This window comes from Dendropsophus ebraccatus, chromosome 14 (assembly GCF_027789765.1).
Source record: "Dendropsophus ebraccatus isolate aDenEbr1 chromosome 14, aDenEbr1.pat, whole genome shotgun sequence".
In the NCBI taxonomy this organism is placed as follows: domain Eukaryota; kingdom Metazoa; phylum Chordata; class Amphibia; order Anura; family Hylidae; genus Dendropsophus; species Dendropsophus ebraccatus.
Genome location: NC_091467.1, coordinates 53,480,131 through 53,497,653, shown reverse-complemented (window position 1 = coordinate 53,497,653; position 17,523 = coordinate 53,480,131).

Here is a 17,523-nt window from a genome sequence, read left to right as displayed (position 1 = left end):
AATTATCGGCCACAATGACTGATATGGGCCGAATACAGCTGATAATCGCTTTGTGTAATAGGGCCTTTACTTTGATATCTGCAAATCTGCAGCAGATCCTGCATGTGTGAATCCATCCTTAGATCCCATTCACAGATCAGTAACCTTGTATGTAACTGCAGACCTGCAACCACTGACAGGATTGCGAATGTGTTTCAGTAACCGTCTCATTTGCATTTTCCTAGTCATCTGACTCTGGACCACAACAAGGTAAGCGGTATCACCGGCACTGCTCCCGCAGAATCTTAGCTTGGACCACAGACCTTCGATCCAGTATGGACTAGCTGCCTCCTCGCATCGGGGTGCACCTCTCGACACAGACGTAATACTTATAAATAAGTAAGAAGTGACTCTGGACCAATACGTGTTTATCAGTGTTTATCAGTGTTTCAGAAAAGTGTTTATCATACATCATCATAAAAAATATATATACATTGTAGGTATAAGAGTTTGTATGGCTAGTACAATAAGGCCATTCAAAAATAGCAGGAACATGTCAGGAGCGGGGCTGTCAGCAGATCCCCATATAGCCGTAACGTAGTCCAACTGCAATGACTTGCCAACAGCCCCGCTCCTGACATGTTCCTGCTATTTTTGAAAGGCGGAATGCAGCCCCTCATTGTACTAGCAATACAAACTCTTATACCTACAATGTATATATAAATTTTTTATGATGATGTATGATAAACACTTTTCTGTTTGTTTATTGGTGTATTTTAAAAAGCAGCCCCTAGGGGCCGTGTCTGGCGCCAATTTAAAAGATTGCTGTTAGAGATGAGTGAACCTGGAGCATGCTCGAGTCGATCCGAACCCGAACGTTCGGCATTTGATTAGCGGTGGCTGCTGAACTTGGATAAAGCCCTAAGGCTATGTGGAAAACATGGATATAGTCATTGGCTGTATCTATGTTTTCCAGACAACCTAAGAGCTTTATCCAAGTTCAGCAGCCCCCGCTAATCAAATGCCAAACGTTCAGGTTCGGATGGACTTGAACCCGAACCCGTTTCGCTCATCTCTAATTGCTGTACTATTTAATACCTGCCTATCCACACCATTGTATGCGCTGCTATTCTGATGATGGGGACTTGTTCTTTGAAACGTGTAAATTGTGCACTTTTGATAAACATTTTAACTTTTTATCTGCTTCTAACTGTTGAAGTCTGTTGGGCAGCACTAACTTTAATGGATTAGTCACACACCATTTTTGTACTTAGACTAGCCTTATCCTCACGGGCCCCTACCTGGGAGCATCTTGTTTGGACTATCCTAATTGGCTTGCAGCCCTGCACTCTCCACCATAGCACCGTATCCTGGTATCTTCTGAAGACCTGCAACCATTTGGGTGATATGCATAAAGCCCAAGGGGCTTGAAGGTGAGCCCCCGTCAGCACCTTGCACTATAATTTGACTTTGTACGATATCACACGAGGCGCTGCTGCCTGGGCATTTTTCTCTCCATTGTCTATCATTTGAGCGAGTCAGAAAGAACTACTGGAAGCTGTAGATTACTTTCTATGTAGAAGACTGGAGTGTTTTTAGGGTCCTGTACAGTTCCGTCAGCGTCCCATAAAAATAAAATGAAATCGCCCTCAACTTGTGCCTAAAGGAGCAACCCATCCTGGGAGAGATAAAGAGCAGTACAGGACATGTTGTATCACACTGTACTTTAGAGAGGAGATACTAGACACAAAGCAGTACAGGACATGTAGTATCACATAGGACTCTAGAGAGGAGATACTAGACAGCCAATCACTACATATACTACAGTAATACTGGGGTTTTACCATTAACATGGCCACTTTTATTGATCAGTCATCTACTTATTCACATGTTCCGCAGATCCTGACTGTCTGTAGCATTGTATGTTGTTTTTGGTCCCAAGTTACGATGGTCCAAAAAGGAAAATATTGTATCCTGGGGCCATTGTAAGTTAAAGGACCACTGTATAACTCATCCTGAGTATTATCCTGTATTATATACTCTCAAGCTGCACTGACTATTTTGCTGGTGGGGTCACTGTGTACATACATAACAGATCCTAGGTTACATCCTGTTAGTGATGAGCAAATACTGTTCGATCGAATAGATATTCCGGTTTCACCCTCCAAGTGGTCAAATAGATGTTTTTCACTAATCGAATACTTGTTCCCATAGACTTTAAAGGGATCGAATATTCGATCGAATATTCGAATATTCGCGGGATATTCGTACGAATATTCGAATATCTCACTATTCGCTCATCACTACATCCTGTATTATACTCCAGAGCTGAAATCCTCAGGCACTGAGGTCTGATGTTCATTAGTAATCTCAAAGTTTTGGTTTCTGACAAACCTGCGGGATCCAATCTTGAAAAAAATCTGAAGTAGAGATGGGTGAGCTGTGAAGGAATTGCAGTGTCCCAAAGTCAGTATGCCACATTCTTTTTAGCACACTTGTAGTTCTGTACCACTGTCAGGTATGCTCTGGGATGAAGGGCGGTGCTTTGCTACTCCTGCCACTAGATGTCTCCCTATACCTTATGCACTTAGCACAGCTGAAGGTAAAAGGGTTAACTATGTACTTGGTGGTTTCGCATGTATGCCACTGTTTGTGAAACCACTCCTTGAGCTGGGTGCCTCACTATTGTCCCTCCTCTGTACCCTAACCTATCACAAGTAAGGGCTAGTGTGTTTTTTAGATTGTTCCTGCACAATTAGGTAGCCCTTAGGGGTATTTATACAGATGTAAAACTAGTTTTGGGGAGTTATTAGTCAGAGTGTTTTAGAGAGAGTGTTCCTGCTGTAGGCCTATTCCCCGGCCTGGCCTGGAGGCTAGGTCCCCTTTGCAGGACGTTATGTCAAAGACTATCCTTCTCTTTCTTCCAAGCAACTTTATTCTAGCCATCTTGGTAAAGTCGTAATGAGGTGAGGCTGCGGTAGTGGGAAGAGCAGGAAACTCTTTCCAAGCTAGCTTCTCCATCCTCTAATTTAACCTGGATTTCAGACAGTAGTTAAGTAAGTGCAACTAAAGATGAAAACTGTACTGCAACTTGCTAGGTTTGCTTGAAGGTCTTCCCAACAGCTAGCTCTATCCACTAGGTCGGGCCTATGTCACTGGATCACGTGTCACTCAGTGCCCACCAACAGGATTAGGCGGATGTTCATACCCATGGGTGGAGTTACTTCTTAAAACCCCTACAGCCGAGTACCTAAGGGTCAGGATAAGGCCCCACACAACCCCTGCAGGCAGTCCATCGTATCAAGCAGATTTTCAAGTCAAGTCAGTCAAGTAACTAAAGTCAGTCTAAGTCTAAACTATCTTCAAGTATTCAGAGGCTTAGTCAAGTACATTGCCACCAGTAAGAAGCTGTGATTGTCTAAAGTGTCTTATCCACCAGCGAGAAGATGTGGTCTATTCAAGTCTATTTCTAAAGTATATTCCGAGTTACCCATCTCAATGAATTCAGTATTTCCTATATGTGCACCTTTATTGATTCAAGAGGCTGTGTATTACTCAGCATTACTGTGCCTTTAAGAAGATATTTTACAGTAAAGAATTGCACTTGCTGGACTCTGGACCCTGCTGTTTCACAAACTATACCTACAACTGTTGTACTTAAAGAGTGTGAGTTGGTACATCCAAGGGTGGCATATACCACTCCTGGCCACCGTGACAAGTGCCTCAGCAGTACGCTACCATCACACATTTGTAAAACAGAGTGCATTTCTTCATATATCCAACAGAGGGTAGTGTTAAAACCTGTTTGTGTTGAGTTTACAATTTTACACCAATTTGTATCATTTAGAGGAGGGGTGTCAAACTCAGGCTCTCCAGCTGTTGAAAAACTACAATTGGCATCAAGCTTTGGCTGTCCAGGCATGATGGGAATTGTAGTTTGTAAGAGCTGGAGGGCCTGAGTTTGACACCTGTGATTTATAGAATAACTCCCCTCTTTATGGTTATCTTAGGATCCAGCCCAGCATGTACAGAGCATTTGTTCTATGAGACATGGACGTAGCTTATATACTAGGGGGAGATTTATCAGACCTTCTGCAGAGGAGCGGCTGCCTCTAACAACCATTCAGTTTCTGTATTAAAAATGAAAGCTGTGAGCTAATTGGTTGCTATGGGCAACTGCTCCTCTGAACAAGGCTTGGTAAAACACGCACATATATACAGTATATGCTCTGATTTGCCATGATATAACTTTTAGGTCCTGTGAAGGTTGAGATTCGGCCATAGATGAATCATCGGACTGAGATTTGGGGAAAATGAAGGCGAGTCACCACCTTGATCTCTATGTCATGTTCCTCATTCCTGAACAATGTCTGCAGTGTGGCCCCCAAAGCATTATCCATTGCCACTAGAAGTTCACACTGCCATTAAAGAGGGGACTTGATGTGTACAATGGTGAGGTAGGTGGTACATGTCATGTACATGATGCCAGGACACAAGATTTCCAGAAGAACATTGCTCATCACATCCTGGGGCCATCTCTTTCCAGGTAAGCGTCGCACATGCACCTGGCCGTCCACTAGATGGAGAACATGATCCATCACACCAGTTGCCTTCTTCTATTGCTACAGGTCTGAAGCCCATTGTAGACACCTTCTATGGTGGACAGGGGTTACATGGATGCTCTTACCAGTCTGCAGGGCCCCATACACAACAAGCTGCCATATTCAGTAGGAAGTTTTCAGCAGCGTTTATGTGGGATCAGACTAAACAGGCTAGCCTTCACCCCCACACACATCAGTGACCCTCACCAGTTGCCCTTCCTTGGACATTTCTGGTAGATACCAATCACTAGTTACCTTGTACTGGCCACTCTACAGATGATCTGACCCTGACTTCTACACATTACTATCCGGCCCTTGTCAGATGCTTACTAGAGATGAGCGAATACTGAAATATTCAATAATTCGAAATTCAATTTGAATAGCTCCCGATATTCGACTATTTGAATGAATATCGAATCCCATTATAGTCTATGGGAGAAAAATACTTGGGACTTGGAAATCAATATTCGACCACTAAGAGGTCACCAAGTGCCCAAGAAACCTCAGGAAATGATGCCAACACCTTTGGAATGCATATGGGACAGCAGGGGAAGCATGCCAGGGTACATGAACATAAGGTACAAGTGTACCTTTTGGTCTAGCAACAAAAAAGAAAAGAGTCTGAGGAAAAGATACGCTCTGCACATCCAAAAATAATATATAAGGAAGAATTTTATTATCAAAAGTTAAGAGCACACACACAAAAAAAGAAAGGCTGTAGACAGCGATAAAACCTAACTCTAAGAGGGGAGAATACAATAGGTCACCCCCCCCCAACCGGGATCCTCCACATAAATACATATAACATACATGAAACAGGTGTCAGGACAAGGGAGGCAGGGACCAGACACAACAGTGAGCCCTGATGCTGAACCCACCAACTGTCCCTACCTGCTTGCCTCAATCGGCCCTAGGCGGCCGTGGACAACCACGAAGACGTTCCCTATACTGAGTACGTGCAACACAGAACAAGACAGACATACAAACACAATATAGAATAGTCGAACAGGTAAAGTCAAAAACCAAGCAGGCAGCGCAGTACAAAACAAGTAGCAGTCGGATAGTCAAAAGTCAAAGCCAGAGGTCAGGTAACACAGACGAGCAAGCAGAGGGAGTTAGGATGGGGAGCGCAGGAATAGACAAGGGTAGCTGGGATCCGGATGTAACTCAAAATAGCCAGCGCTGGGACTGAGTCCCAGCTTTGATTTTATGCTGACCAAGAGCCCGGTCTGGATCCCTATTGGACCAGCGCTCTGATCTTCCAGGTTACAGACAGGCAGAGAGACCCATCAATCACAGAGACCAGACAGGTGCAAAATCAAGTCCAGAAGCTTCTCAGCTTAACTCCTGCATTGCTGGAAGCTGAGAAGCAATTGGGTATGGCACACAAAAGCAAAACACCAGGCCCAGTTCAGACCAGGCTACTGCATATTCCTGACAGTACCCCCCCTCTTATGAGGGGCCCCAGGACCCTTATTAAACGGACCTGGCTTAGACGGATTACGTGCGTGAAATTGTCGAACTAGGCGAGGAGCATGCATGTCCCTAGCAACAACCCACGTACGCTCCTTTGGTCCGAAGCCCTTCCAGTGGACCAGATACTGTAAAGAGCCTTGTACCCAACGAGAGTTCAGAATTTTCTCTACCTCATACTCCAACTCCCCCTGGACGATAAGTGGAGCAGGAGGAGGCGACAGGGACACCGGTGGCACATACCTTTTCAGTAGAGCTTTATGAAACACATTATGAATGCGAAACGACGCAGGCAATTTCAATCTAAATGTAACAGGATTTATGATCTCCACAACAGTGTATGGACCGATATACTTGGGTGCCAGCTTGCCAGACTGTACCCGTAACCTTAGGTTCTTAGTAGAGAGCCAAACCTTTTCCCCTACTACGTATTGATGGCCAGGTATGCGTCTTTTATTGGCATGTTTCTGAAAAAGCTCTTGGGCTTTAACCAGGTTCTGATGAGCCTGGGCCCAAACTGTGCACAGTTTTGAAAAAATAGCTTCTGCTGAGGGGTTAACTGACTCAGTGGCATGAGTAGACGAGTACCTCAGATTAAAACCATAGTTGCAGAAGAACGGTGACATCTTTAATGAGCTGTGCTCATGGTTGTTTAAGGCAAACTCTGCTAAGGATATAAAGTCTCTCCATTTATCTTGGGCATCAGCCACGAAACACCTCAGAAATTGTTCCAGAGATTGATTTATCCTTTCCGTTTGCCCGTTCGACTGCGGATGGAAGGCAGATGAGAAGGACAAGGATACACCCAATCGACCACAGAATTCTCTCCAGAATTTAGCAACAAACTGAACACCTCGGTCAGACACAATGTTCTCTGGAATACCATGCAGGCGCAGAATATGATTAATGAATAATGTGGCCAGGGTGCGAGCATTAGGTAGTTTGCATAAAGGGATAAGATGGCACATCTTAGAAAACCTATCCACAACCACCCAAATTACAGTCTTTCCCTTAGACAGAGGCAAGTCAGTAATAAAATCCATAGATATATGGGTCCAAGGTCTCGTAGGCACAGGTAGAGGGTGTAATAACCCTTCAGGTGGCCTCCGAGGGACCTTGGACCTAGCACAGGTCTCACATGCATCCACGAAGGCCTTCACGTCACGGGCCCAGGAAGGCCACCAGTAGTGTCGTGAGAGCAAATATTTTGTTCCTGCCACCCCTGGGTGCCCAGCTAACACAGAGCTGTGAACCTCCTCCAAGACTCTGAGACGGAGATTAGGAGGCACAAACAGCAGCGACCCTGGAGTGTTCTGGGGTGCCAGGGGCTGAGACTCCGTGATTTGAGTCACCAGATCCGGCTGTAAAATGGCCACTACCACACCAGGGGACAAGATGGTATCGGGTTGTACCCTGGGCGTGGTCTCAATGTCAAAGCTGCGAGACAGGGCATCAGCCTTGACATTCTTGGAACCAGGCCGGTAGGTTATCTCGAAATTGAACCTTGTGAAAAGCAAGGCCCATCTAGCCTGGCGTGGTGTGAGACGTTTGGCTTTGTCCAGATATTGAAGATTCTTATGATCAGTAAGAACCATGATCTTATGTTTTGCACCCTCTAGGAAGTGTCTCCATTCCTCAAAAGCCATTTTGATCGCTAGCAACTCCCTGTTACCTATGTCGTAGTTGCACTCGGCCTTGGAGAACTTTCTAGAGAAGAATGCAATAGGTCGGAGATTGGTCAGTGAATCAGATCCTTGGGAAAGAACCGCTCCTACCCCCACCTCAGATGCATCCACCTCAACAATAAAGGGACGCTCAAAGTCCGGCTGTATTAACACTGGAGCCTCTGAGAAACACTGCCTAAGTCTGTCAAATGCCATGATAGCGTCTGAGGACCAATTAACCAGATCGGCTCCCTTTTTGGTCATATCAGTAAGGGGTTTGGCTATGAGTGAGAACCCCTTAATGAATTTCCTGTAGTAATTGGCAAAACCCAAGAACCTTTGCAAAGCCTTAAGGCTATTGGGTCGCTCCCAGTTTTCGATGGCTTGGACCTTTAGAGGGTCCATACTGAACGAGTTTGAGGTTATTTTATACCCCAAGAATGAGACCTCTTGTATGCCAAATTGGCATTTTGACAACTTAGCACACAAATGATTTACTCTCAGAAGCTCCATGACAGTACGGACATGCAAAATGTGAGAAGACCAATCGGGAGAAAAGATCAAAATGTCGTCAAGATAAACCACTAGAAAACGACCAAGATATTCGCGGAAGACATCATTGACAAAATGCTGGAAGACTGACGGAGCATTGCATAACCCAAAAGGCATGACCAAATATTCGAAATGGCCTTCTGGGGTATTAAAGGCAGTCTTCCACTCATCGCCTTCCTTAATTCTAATCAGATTGTAAGCACCCCTCAAATCTATCTTAGAGAACCATCTAGCACCCACAATCTGATTGAAAAGGTCAGGGATGAGAGGCAGCGGGTGCTGGTTCTTGACCGTGATCTTGTTAAGCTCACGATAGTCAATACAGGGTCTAAGTCCACCGTCTTTTATGCCCACAAAAAAGAATCCCGCCCCCAAAGGAGAAGAGGAGGGGCAGATATGGCCCTTACGTAAACTCTCCTTTATATACTCCCGCATGGCCTCTCTTTCTGGACAGGACAGGTTAAATATACGCCCCTTGGGATATTTAGCCCCTGGAATGAGATCAATAGAGCAATCATAAGGTCGATGGGGGGGCAACCCCTCCACCGAACTCTCGTCGAACACATCCGCATAATCTGCCAAAAACTCTGGAATCTCCCCTTCTCTGGGGGAACATTTCACAAGTGATATAGCAATACAGTGAGGAGCACACTTAGGCCCCCATCGAATAAGTTCCCTGCTGGACCAATCGAACACAGGATTGTGCGCTTCCAGCCAGGGTAACCCCAAGATTACATCAGAGGACAAATCCTGCATAAGAAGGAAATCAAGGGTCTCGACATGAACTGACCCCACCTTAACCCCTTGCCTCCGCAGCCTGTTTTGGCCTTAATGACCAGGCTCATTTTTCAAAATCTGACCTGTCTCACTTTATGCGCTTATAGCTCAGTGATGCTTTAACGTATGCTAGCGATTCTGAGATTGTTTTTTTGTCACATATGGCACTTTATATTAGTGGCAAAATTTGGTCACTACTTTGTGTGTTTTTTGTGAAAAACATCAAAATATCATGAAAAATTTTAAAATTTTGCATTTTATGAACTTCTGAAATTCTCTGCTTCTAAAAAAGGAAGTCATAGCACATAAATTAGTTACTAAATCACATTACCAATATGTCCTCTTTATTCTGGCATAATTTGGGAAACATATTTTACTTTTTTAGGCTGTTATGGGGCTTAGAAATTTATTAGCAAATTATCACATTTTGTGAAAGTTTCCAAAACTGATTTTTTTTTAGGGACCAGTTCTTTTTTTAAGTTGATTTAGGAGGCTTGTATGCTGTAAAACCCCATAAGTGACCCCATTTTGGAAACTAGACACCTTAAAGAATTAATCTAGGGGTATAATGAGCATTTTAACCCTACAGGGGCTGGAGGAAAGTATTCACAATTAGGCCTTAAAGAAATCGAAAATTTTAATTTTCCAATAATATATATGTTTAGATTAAAGTTTCTCCTTTCCAAAAGGAACAAGAGAGAATCTGCACCCCACAATTTGTAACACAGGTTCTGTTGAGTACAACGGTACCCCATATGTGGGCGTAAACCACTGTATGGGCACACAGCGGGGCTCAGAAGGGAAGGAGCGCCAATTAGCATTTTCAGTGCAGATTTTGCTGAAGAAGTTTCTGAGCGCCAGGTGCGTTTGCAGCGCCCATGTAGTGCCCGTAGAAGAGAACCCCCCCAAAAGTCACCCCATTTTGGAAAGTACACCCCTCAAAGAATTCATCTTGGGGTGTGGTGACCATTTTGACCCCACAGGTATTAGAGGAAAGTATTTAAAATTAGACAGTAAAAATGAAAAACTCGAATTTTTCCAATAATATGTTCGTTTAGTTTAAAATTTCTCAATTTCACAAGGAACATGAGAGAATCCGCACCCCAAAATTTGTAACGCAGGTTCTCCTGAGTACAACGGTACCCCATATGGGGGCATAAACCACTGTATGGGCACACAGGAGGGCTCAGAAGGAAGGGAGCGCCAATTAGCATTTTCAGTTCAGATTTTGCTGAAGAAGTTTCTGAGCCCCAGGTGCGTTTGCAGAGCCCCTGTAGTGTCCGCAGAAGAGAACCCCCCCATAAGTCACCCCATTTTGGAAAGTGCACCCCTCAAAGAATTCATCTTGGGGTGTGGTGACCATTTTGACCCCACAGGTATTAGAGGAAAGTATTCAAAATAAGACAGTAAAATTGAAAAACTTGAATTTTTCCAATAATATGTTTGTTTAGTTTGAAATTTCTCAATTTCACGAGGAACAGGAGAGAAGCTGCATGCCCAAATCTGTAACGCAGGTTCCCCTGAGTAGAACGGTACCCCATATGTGGGCATAAACCACTGTATGGGCACACAGCCGGGCTCAGAAGGGAAGGAGCGCCAATTAGCATTTTCAGTGCAGATTTTTCCGAAGAAGTTTCTGAGCGCCAGGTGCGTTTGCAGTGCCCCTGTAGTGTCAGCAGAATAGAACCCCCCCAAAAGTCACCCCATTTAGGAAAGTACACCGTTCAAAGAATTCATCTTGGGGTGCAGTGAGCGGTTTGACCCCACAGGTATTAGAGGAAAGTATTCAAAATAAGACAGTAAAAATGAAAAACTCGAATTTTTCCAATATATGTTCGTTTAGTTTAAAATTTCTCAATTTCACGAGGAATGGGAGAAAAAATGTACCCCAAAATCTGTAACGCAGGTTCTCCTGAGTACAACGGTACCCCATATGTGGGCATAAACCACTGTATGGGCACACAGGAGGGCTCAGAAGAAAGGGAGCGCCAATTTGCTGGAGCAAAACCGCAGCTAGTATTGGTTATTAGAATAGCGCAGTTACTAAAATACAAAAAAAAAATGAGATTACAGGTAATGTGGGGTGGTTACGGATAATCTGTGGTGGTTACGGGCAACCTGCGGTGGTTACGGGCAACGAGGGGTGGTAACGGGCAACGTGGGGTGGTAACGGGCAACCTGGGGGGGTTACGGATAAACTGAAGTGCTTATAGGTAATCTGGGATGGGAACCTGTAACGTGCGGTGGTCGGGGGCAACGTGCGGTGGTCGGGGGCAACGTGCGGTGGTCGGGGGCAACGTGCGGGGGTCGGGGGCAACGTGCGGTGGTCGGGGGCAACGTGCGGTGGTCGGGGGCAACGTGTGGTGGTCAGAGGCAATCTGGGGGGAATTACATGTGATTAGGGGCAACCTGGGGGGGTTACAGACAATCTGCGGTGGTTACGGGCAACATGGGGTGGTTACAGACAATCTGGGGTGGTTACGGATAAACGAAAGTGCTTATAGGTAATCAGGGGTGGGTACATGTAATTTTGGGTGGTTACGGCAATCTGGAGGGGGTCACTGGCAACGTGTGTGAGTTAGAGGCAACGTGCAGTGGTTACGTGCAATATGCGGGGTTACGGGCAATCGGGGCTGATTACGGACCATCTGGAGGGGCTCACTGGCAATTTGGGGTGGTTACAGGCAACGTGCGGTGGTTATGGGCAACGTGCGGTGGTTATGGGCAACATGCGGTGGTTATAGGCAACATGCGGTGGTTATAGGCAATGTCCGGTGGTTATAGGCAACGTGCAGTGGTTAGTGGCAACGTGCGGTGGTTAGTGGCAACGTGCAGTGGTTATGGGCAACGTGCGGTGGTTAGTGGCAACGTGCGGTGGTTAGTGGCAACGTGCAGTGGTTATGGGCAACGTGCAGTGGTTAGTGGCAACGTGCGGTGGTTAGTGGCAACGTGCAGTGGTTATGGGCAACGTGCGGTGGTTAGTGGCAACGTGCGGTGGTTATGGGCAGCGTGCGGTGGTTATGGGCAACGTGCGGTGGTTATGGGCAACGTGCGGTGGTTAGTGGCAACGTGCGGTGGTTAGTGGCAACGTGCGGTGGTTATGGGCAACATGCGGTGGTTATAGGCAACATGCGGTGGTTATAGGCAACATGCGGTGGTTATAGGCAATGTCCGGTGGTTATAGGCAACGTGCGGTGGTTAGTGGCAACGTGCGGTGGTTAGTGGCAACGTGCGGTGGTTAGTGGCAACGTGCGGTGGTTATGGGCAACGTGCGGTGATTACGGGCAATCTGGGGTGGATACGGGCAATCTGGGGCGGATATGGGCAACCTGCGGTGGTTACGGGTAATTTGGGGGGGCTAGGGGTAATCTGGGAGTAAACTGCAATTATTACTATAATAAAAAGTGTGTGTTTTATTTTTTTGTATGTTTTTCGCTTTTTGTACTTTATACATTAATTTTCACTGTATTACTATGATTACTGTGATATTTTCTATCACAGTAATCATAGTTCAGTGACAGAGACCAAATTGGTCTCTGTCACTTTAAATTTTCAGAGCTAACTGATTCTGGAGCGCATGCGCACTTCAGAATCAGCCTGGACGTCGAGGAGGACGGAGCTCCGTGGATCAGGTAACGTATGTGCGGAAGGGGGGGTGACTGGGGGACGGGGGTGACTGGGGGGGTGGGGGGGCGACTTGGGGGGGGGCACGGTGACACTTTTTATCCCCTGTCACCAATGATTTATGGTGACAGGGGATAAAAAGTGCTGATCAGCACTGGGAACAGGCGATCGGCGGTATATAGTATATACCGCCGATCGCCTGCTCCGGGACCACACGGGGGGGTCCCCGATCACTGCCCCATGCTCTCCGCTACCTCCGGTGGCGGAGAGCATGGGGCTTTGATCACTTATTCATTTCCATCCCTGCGAACAAACATCGTTTGTTAGCAGGGATGGGGGCGGCCATCTTGGATCTGATGGCCGCCCGGGGAGGGTGATCGGGGGGCTGATCTGGGGTCTGAGGGGACATTTTTCATCTCCCCCCACCGTGGATTCACGGTGGGGGGAGATGAAAACTATCGGCGGCGCCGGTAATGCCCGGTACCGGCGGATCGCCGCTAAAGAGGTAGTAGCGGCGATCCGCCGGTATCGGAGGACGAGGGGAGGGGGCCGGGGGACACAGACTGAGTGGCGGTGGGGGGAGGCAGCGTTCTGCAGCCTCCCCCCGCCGCCCGATCGGCGCGGGACACTGAATCTCCCCATAGACGCTGCGGTCGCATTGACCGCGGCGTTTATGGGGTTAACTGCCCGTGGGGGAGCGCGGCTCCCCTCCGGGCAGTGGCAGCAGGAGGATGCTGTGTGACACAGCCTCCTCCTGCTGCCCGATCTCACCCAGGGACAGAGGGGGGAGGCAGGGAAAGCATGACGTCCAGGGACGTCATGATGCATTCTGCCACTGCTTTTCATGACGTCCCTGGACGTCATATTGGGGGAAGGGGTTAACTTAAAGGCAGGGGGTAATATACTGTACATTCCCTTGGGCAAAGGGGGCTGAGTCTGCTCCAGTGACATTCACTGGACACCTGAGCAGAAGTGGACATGCCTTCAAACCAGACCAAAACACAGGATTGATGAAATTCGCTGATGACCCAGAATCTACCTGGGCATACCCAGAAATGCATCTATCCCCCAAGACCAAAGATACAGGCAGTAACAGTTTGTTCCTTTGAGCTAAGGTTACCTGTGCGCATTAGTGACCCCCTCGATAGTCGCTCAGGCGCCTGGAGCTTTCTGGCGGTGGTTCCGGCCTGGAAGGACATTGCCGTACTCTATATCCCGCGTTCCCACAGTACAGGCAGAGGTTGTACTGTAAGCGATGTGCTCGTCTGGCCTTCGCATCTGTGGTGTCTTCCCGAGAGGGTGAGAAAGGAGGGTAAGGTTTAGAGAGGGAGGTTGGAGACAAAGAGGGTCTAGTCAGATCTGGGGAACCCTTCTCCGTTTGTCGGTCCCTCAACCGTCGATCCACCCTTATGGCCAAGGTCATACTCTCCTCTAGGGTGTCAGGAGTCGGGTAGGCCACTAACATGTCCTTTAGTCGGTCGCTCAGCCCAGCCCGGAATTGGAACCGGAGAGCAGAGTAGAGTTGTTCCAAGTGGAAGGGCCGCTCCACTGTCGGAATTCTGAACAATAGTCCTCTACTGGACGTTCACCTTGCCGTAACCTGGTTAATTGTCGCTCCGCATTGACTGCACAATCCGGGTCATCATACAGCAGGCCCAATGCGGAGAAAAAACGGTCAACTGTTTGCAGGTCGGGGGAGTCAGGTGACAGGGAGAAGGCCCATTCCTGAGGTGGTCCTTGGAGGAGGGACAAAACAATGCCCACCCTCTGCGACTCATCTCCAGAGGAATGAGGACACAGTCGAAAGAACAGCTTACAACCCTCCCGGAAAGTGCAGAAGCATCTCCTGTCCCCCTTAAATTTCTCTGGGAGCTGGATAGGAGGCTCAGGAGGTATCGGGGAGGTCATGGTAAGCTGTCGGGGGGCAATCTCCTGCACTTGGACCCTGTCAGCCAGCTCCTGCACCATAGTGTTGAGCTGCTGCATGTGGTCCACTATTGTGGCCATGGCGTCCATGGTGTCCGTGAGGAAAAACCAGTAGGCTGGCTATTCTGTCAGGACAGGGGAGGCAGGGACCAGACACAACAGTAAGCCCTGATGCTGAACCCACCAACTGTCCCTACCTGCTTGCCTCAATCGGCCCTAGGCGGCCGTGGACAACCACGAAGACGTTCCCTATACTGAGTACGTGCAACACAGAACAAGACAAACATACAAACACAATATAGAATAGTCGAACAGGTAAAGTCAAAAACCAAGCAGGCAGCGCAGTACAAAACAAGTAGCAGTCGGATAGTCAAAAGTCAAAGCCAGAGGTCAGGTAACACAGACGAGCAAGCAGAGGGAGTTAGGATGGGGAGCGCAGGAATAGACAAGGGGTAGCTGGGATCCGGATTTAACTCAAAATAGCCAGCGCTGGGACTGAGTCCCAGCTTTGATTTTATGCTGACCAAGAGCCCGGTCTGGATCCCTATTGGACCAGCGCTCTGATCTTCCAGGTTACAGACAGGCAGAGAGACCCATCAATCACAGAGACCAGACAGGTGCAAAATCAAGTCCAGAAGCTTCTCAGCTTAACTCCTGCATTGCTGGAAGCTGAGAAGCAATTGGGTGTGGCACACAAAAGCAAAACACCATGCCCAGTTCAGACCAGGCTACTGCATATTCCTGACAACAGGTATGAAAGTACAACACATGATAACCAAAATGAAATAAAACAGTGCATAAAATGATGTATACAAAAAAATGCTAAATGCATACACTGTTGTACAAACCAAAGGGCTGTGAGGAGATGAGAGTGACCCCGGTACTGACCCTACCCCACGCGCTCAGTCAGCAGAGTGCTGACTTCATCAGCACTCTTCCGTACGTATTAGGTGGTGCGTAATATTAGCATATGTTTGTTTCTTGTTTATTCAGTACAATTGGGAAATAAATTGTTTGCAGATATATATATATATTGCCCAGCCAGTGATGTGAATTGTACACATGTATATATTGCATATATATATCCACTTATTACGCCACTATCACAGACTATCAACTATAGACTCCACACACAATATAACTGCTTTGTATAATGGAAAAAATACTCTGACAACTTATTTCTTCTACATTAGCGTAGACAGAAAGCCAAATATTGAGCAAAAGAAAATTTATCATGCAGCCATTTAAATCACAAAAAGCAAAGTTGGTGTGGGGATTACTTTAAACGGCAATAGAGTCTCTCTCCCCGTACTGTTTAGCCAAACAGCAGTCCTTTTATTTTTTGAGGCAATGGAAAAGCCAGGAATACGTGGGAGCAGTCATCCGACCCGTCTCTTTGACTGCTCCAGTAAAGTCGGATCAGCTGTGGAAACAGCTGATGTATTTAATAAAAGTGTCAATAACCTACAGTTACTGTCAAAAGCTACCAGTTCACTTCACCAAGGCCAGGCACCTCGGTGACACGTATCTGTCCTCTAAAATGACAAATAGTATCTTCTCACAAGGCCCATGAGGTAAGCCCTTGAAAAATTAGCTTGAGGCCCATGAGGTTAGCCCTCAAAAAATTAGCTTGAGGCCCATGAGTTGAGCCCTCAAAAAATTGTATAAAGGCCTATGAACTTAGGCCCATGAGGTGAGCCCTCAAAAAAATTGTATAGAGGCCTATGAACTTAGGCCTATGAGGTGAGCCCTCAAAAAAATTGTATAGAGTCCTATGAAATTAGGCCCATGAGGTGAGCCCTCAAAAAAATTGTATAGAGGCCTATGAACTTAGGCCTATGAGGTGAGCCCTCAAAAAAATTGTATAGAGTCCTATGAAATTAGGCCCATGAGGTGAGCCCTTAAAAAAATAGAGAATAAATGGAGTGGTGCGTGCGCTGCAGAGATGAGTCCGGCGCCATTCATTCTCTATGGACACAGGACCTATCTCCACAGCGCGCGCGCCGGCTTCTGACCGGGATATCTCTGTCCCCGGACCAGCTCTGGCAGCGGGACTTGGCGGGATGAGGTACATATAAGGGGATCTAACTGGGGGTCGGGAGCCTGTCATCCCGGCAAGGGGGGTGACAGGTCATCTTTAAAGCTTCGCATAAGTCTGCCATCCATGGCCACTCATGGTTGGCAAACTGAGGGAGCTGAGCTGAAGGCACCTGTGGGTTTTGGAGCTGGTATTCCATGAAACCTCTCTGCTGCTCACACACCCTGGACAACATATGATATGTAGAATTCCAGCTAGTGGTGACATCGCACAACAGCCGGTGTTCAGGCAAATGCAGGTGTTTTTGTAGCTTTTTAAGACTAGCCGCTGCACAGGTGCCGCACTTTCACCAGTAGCTCCGGCAAGTCGGGGTAGGTCTTTAAAAAAAGCGCTGCACCACCGAATTAAAAACGTGGGCCAGGCATGGAAAGTGTTGGAGTTCTCAAAGCTACAGAGATGCCACCAAGTTACGACCATTGTCACACATGACCATGCCTAGTCACAACTGCAGCAGCAACAGCCAAATTTCTGCCTGCTGCAAGATGGCATCCTTTACCTCTGGGGCGCTGTGCTTCTTATAACCCAGGCTGATAAGCTTAAGCAAGGCCTGCTGACATCTCCCCACGCCAGTGCTGCAGCGTTTCCAACTCACCGATGAGGATGATTTTACGGAGGAAGAGGAGGAGGAGAGGGAGGGGTTGTTAGAGCCTGTGCTGGCAATCTTAGGCGGGGGTAGGAGGGAGGCTGTCCCTGCTTGAGACCCGGTATTCGCCTCCACAACATTCACCCAGTGTGCCGTCAGTGAGATATAGCGTCCCTGGCTGCAAGCACTTGTCCAAGCTTCGGTAGTCAAGTGGACCTTCGCGCTAACCGCGTTACTCAGGGCCTG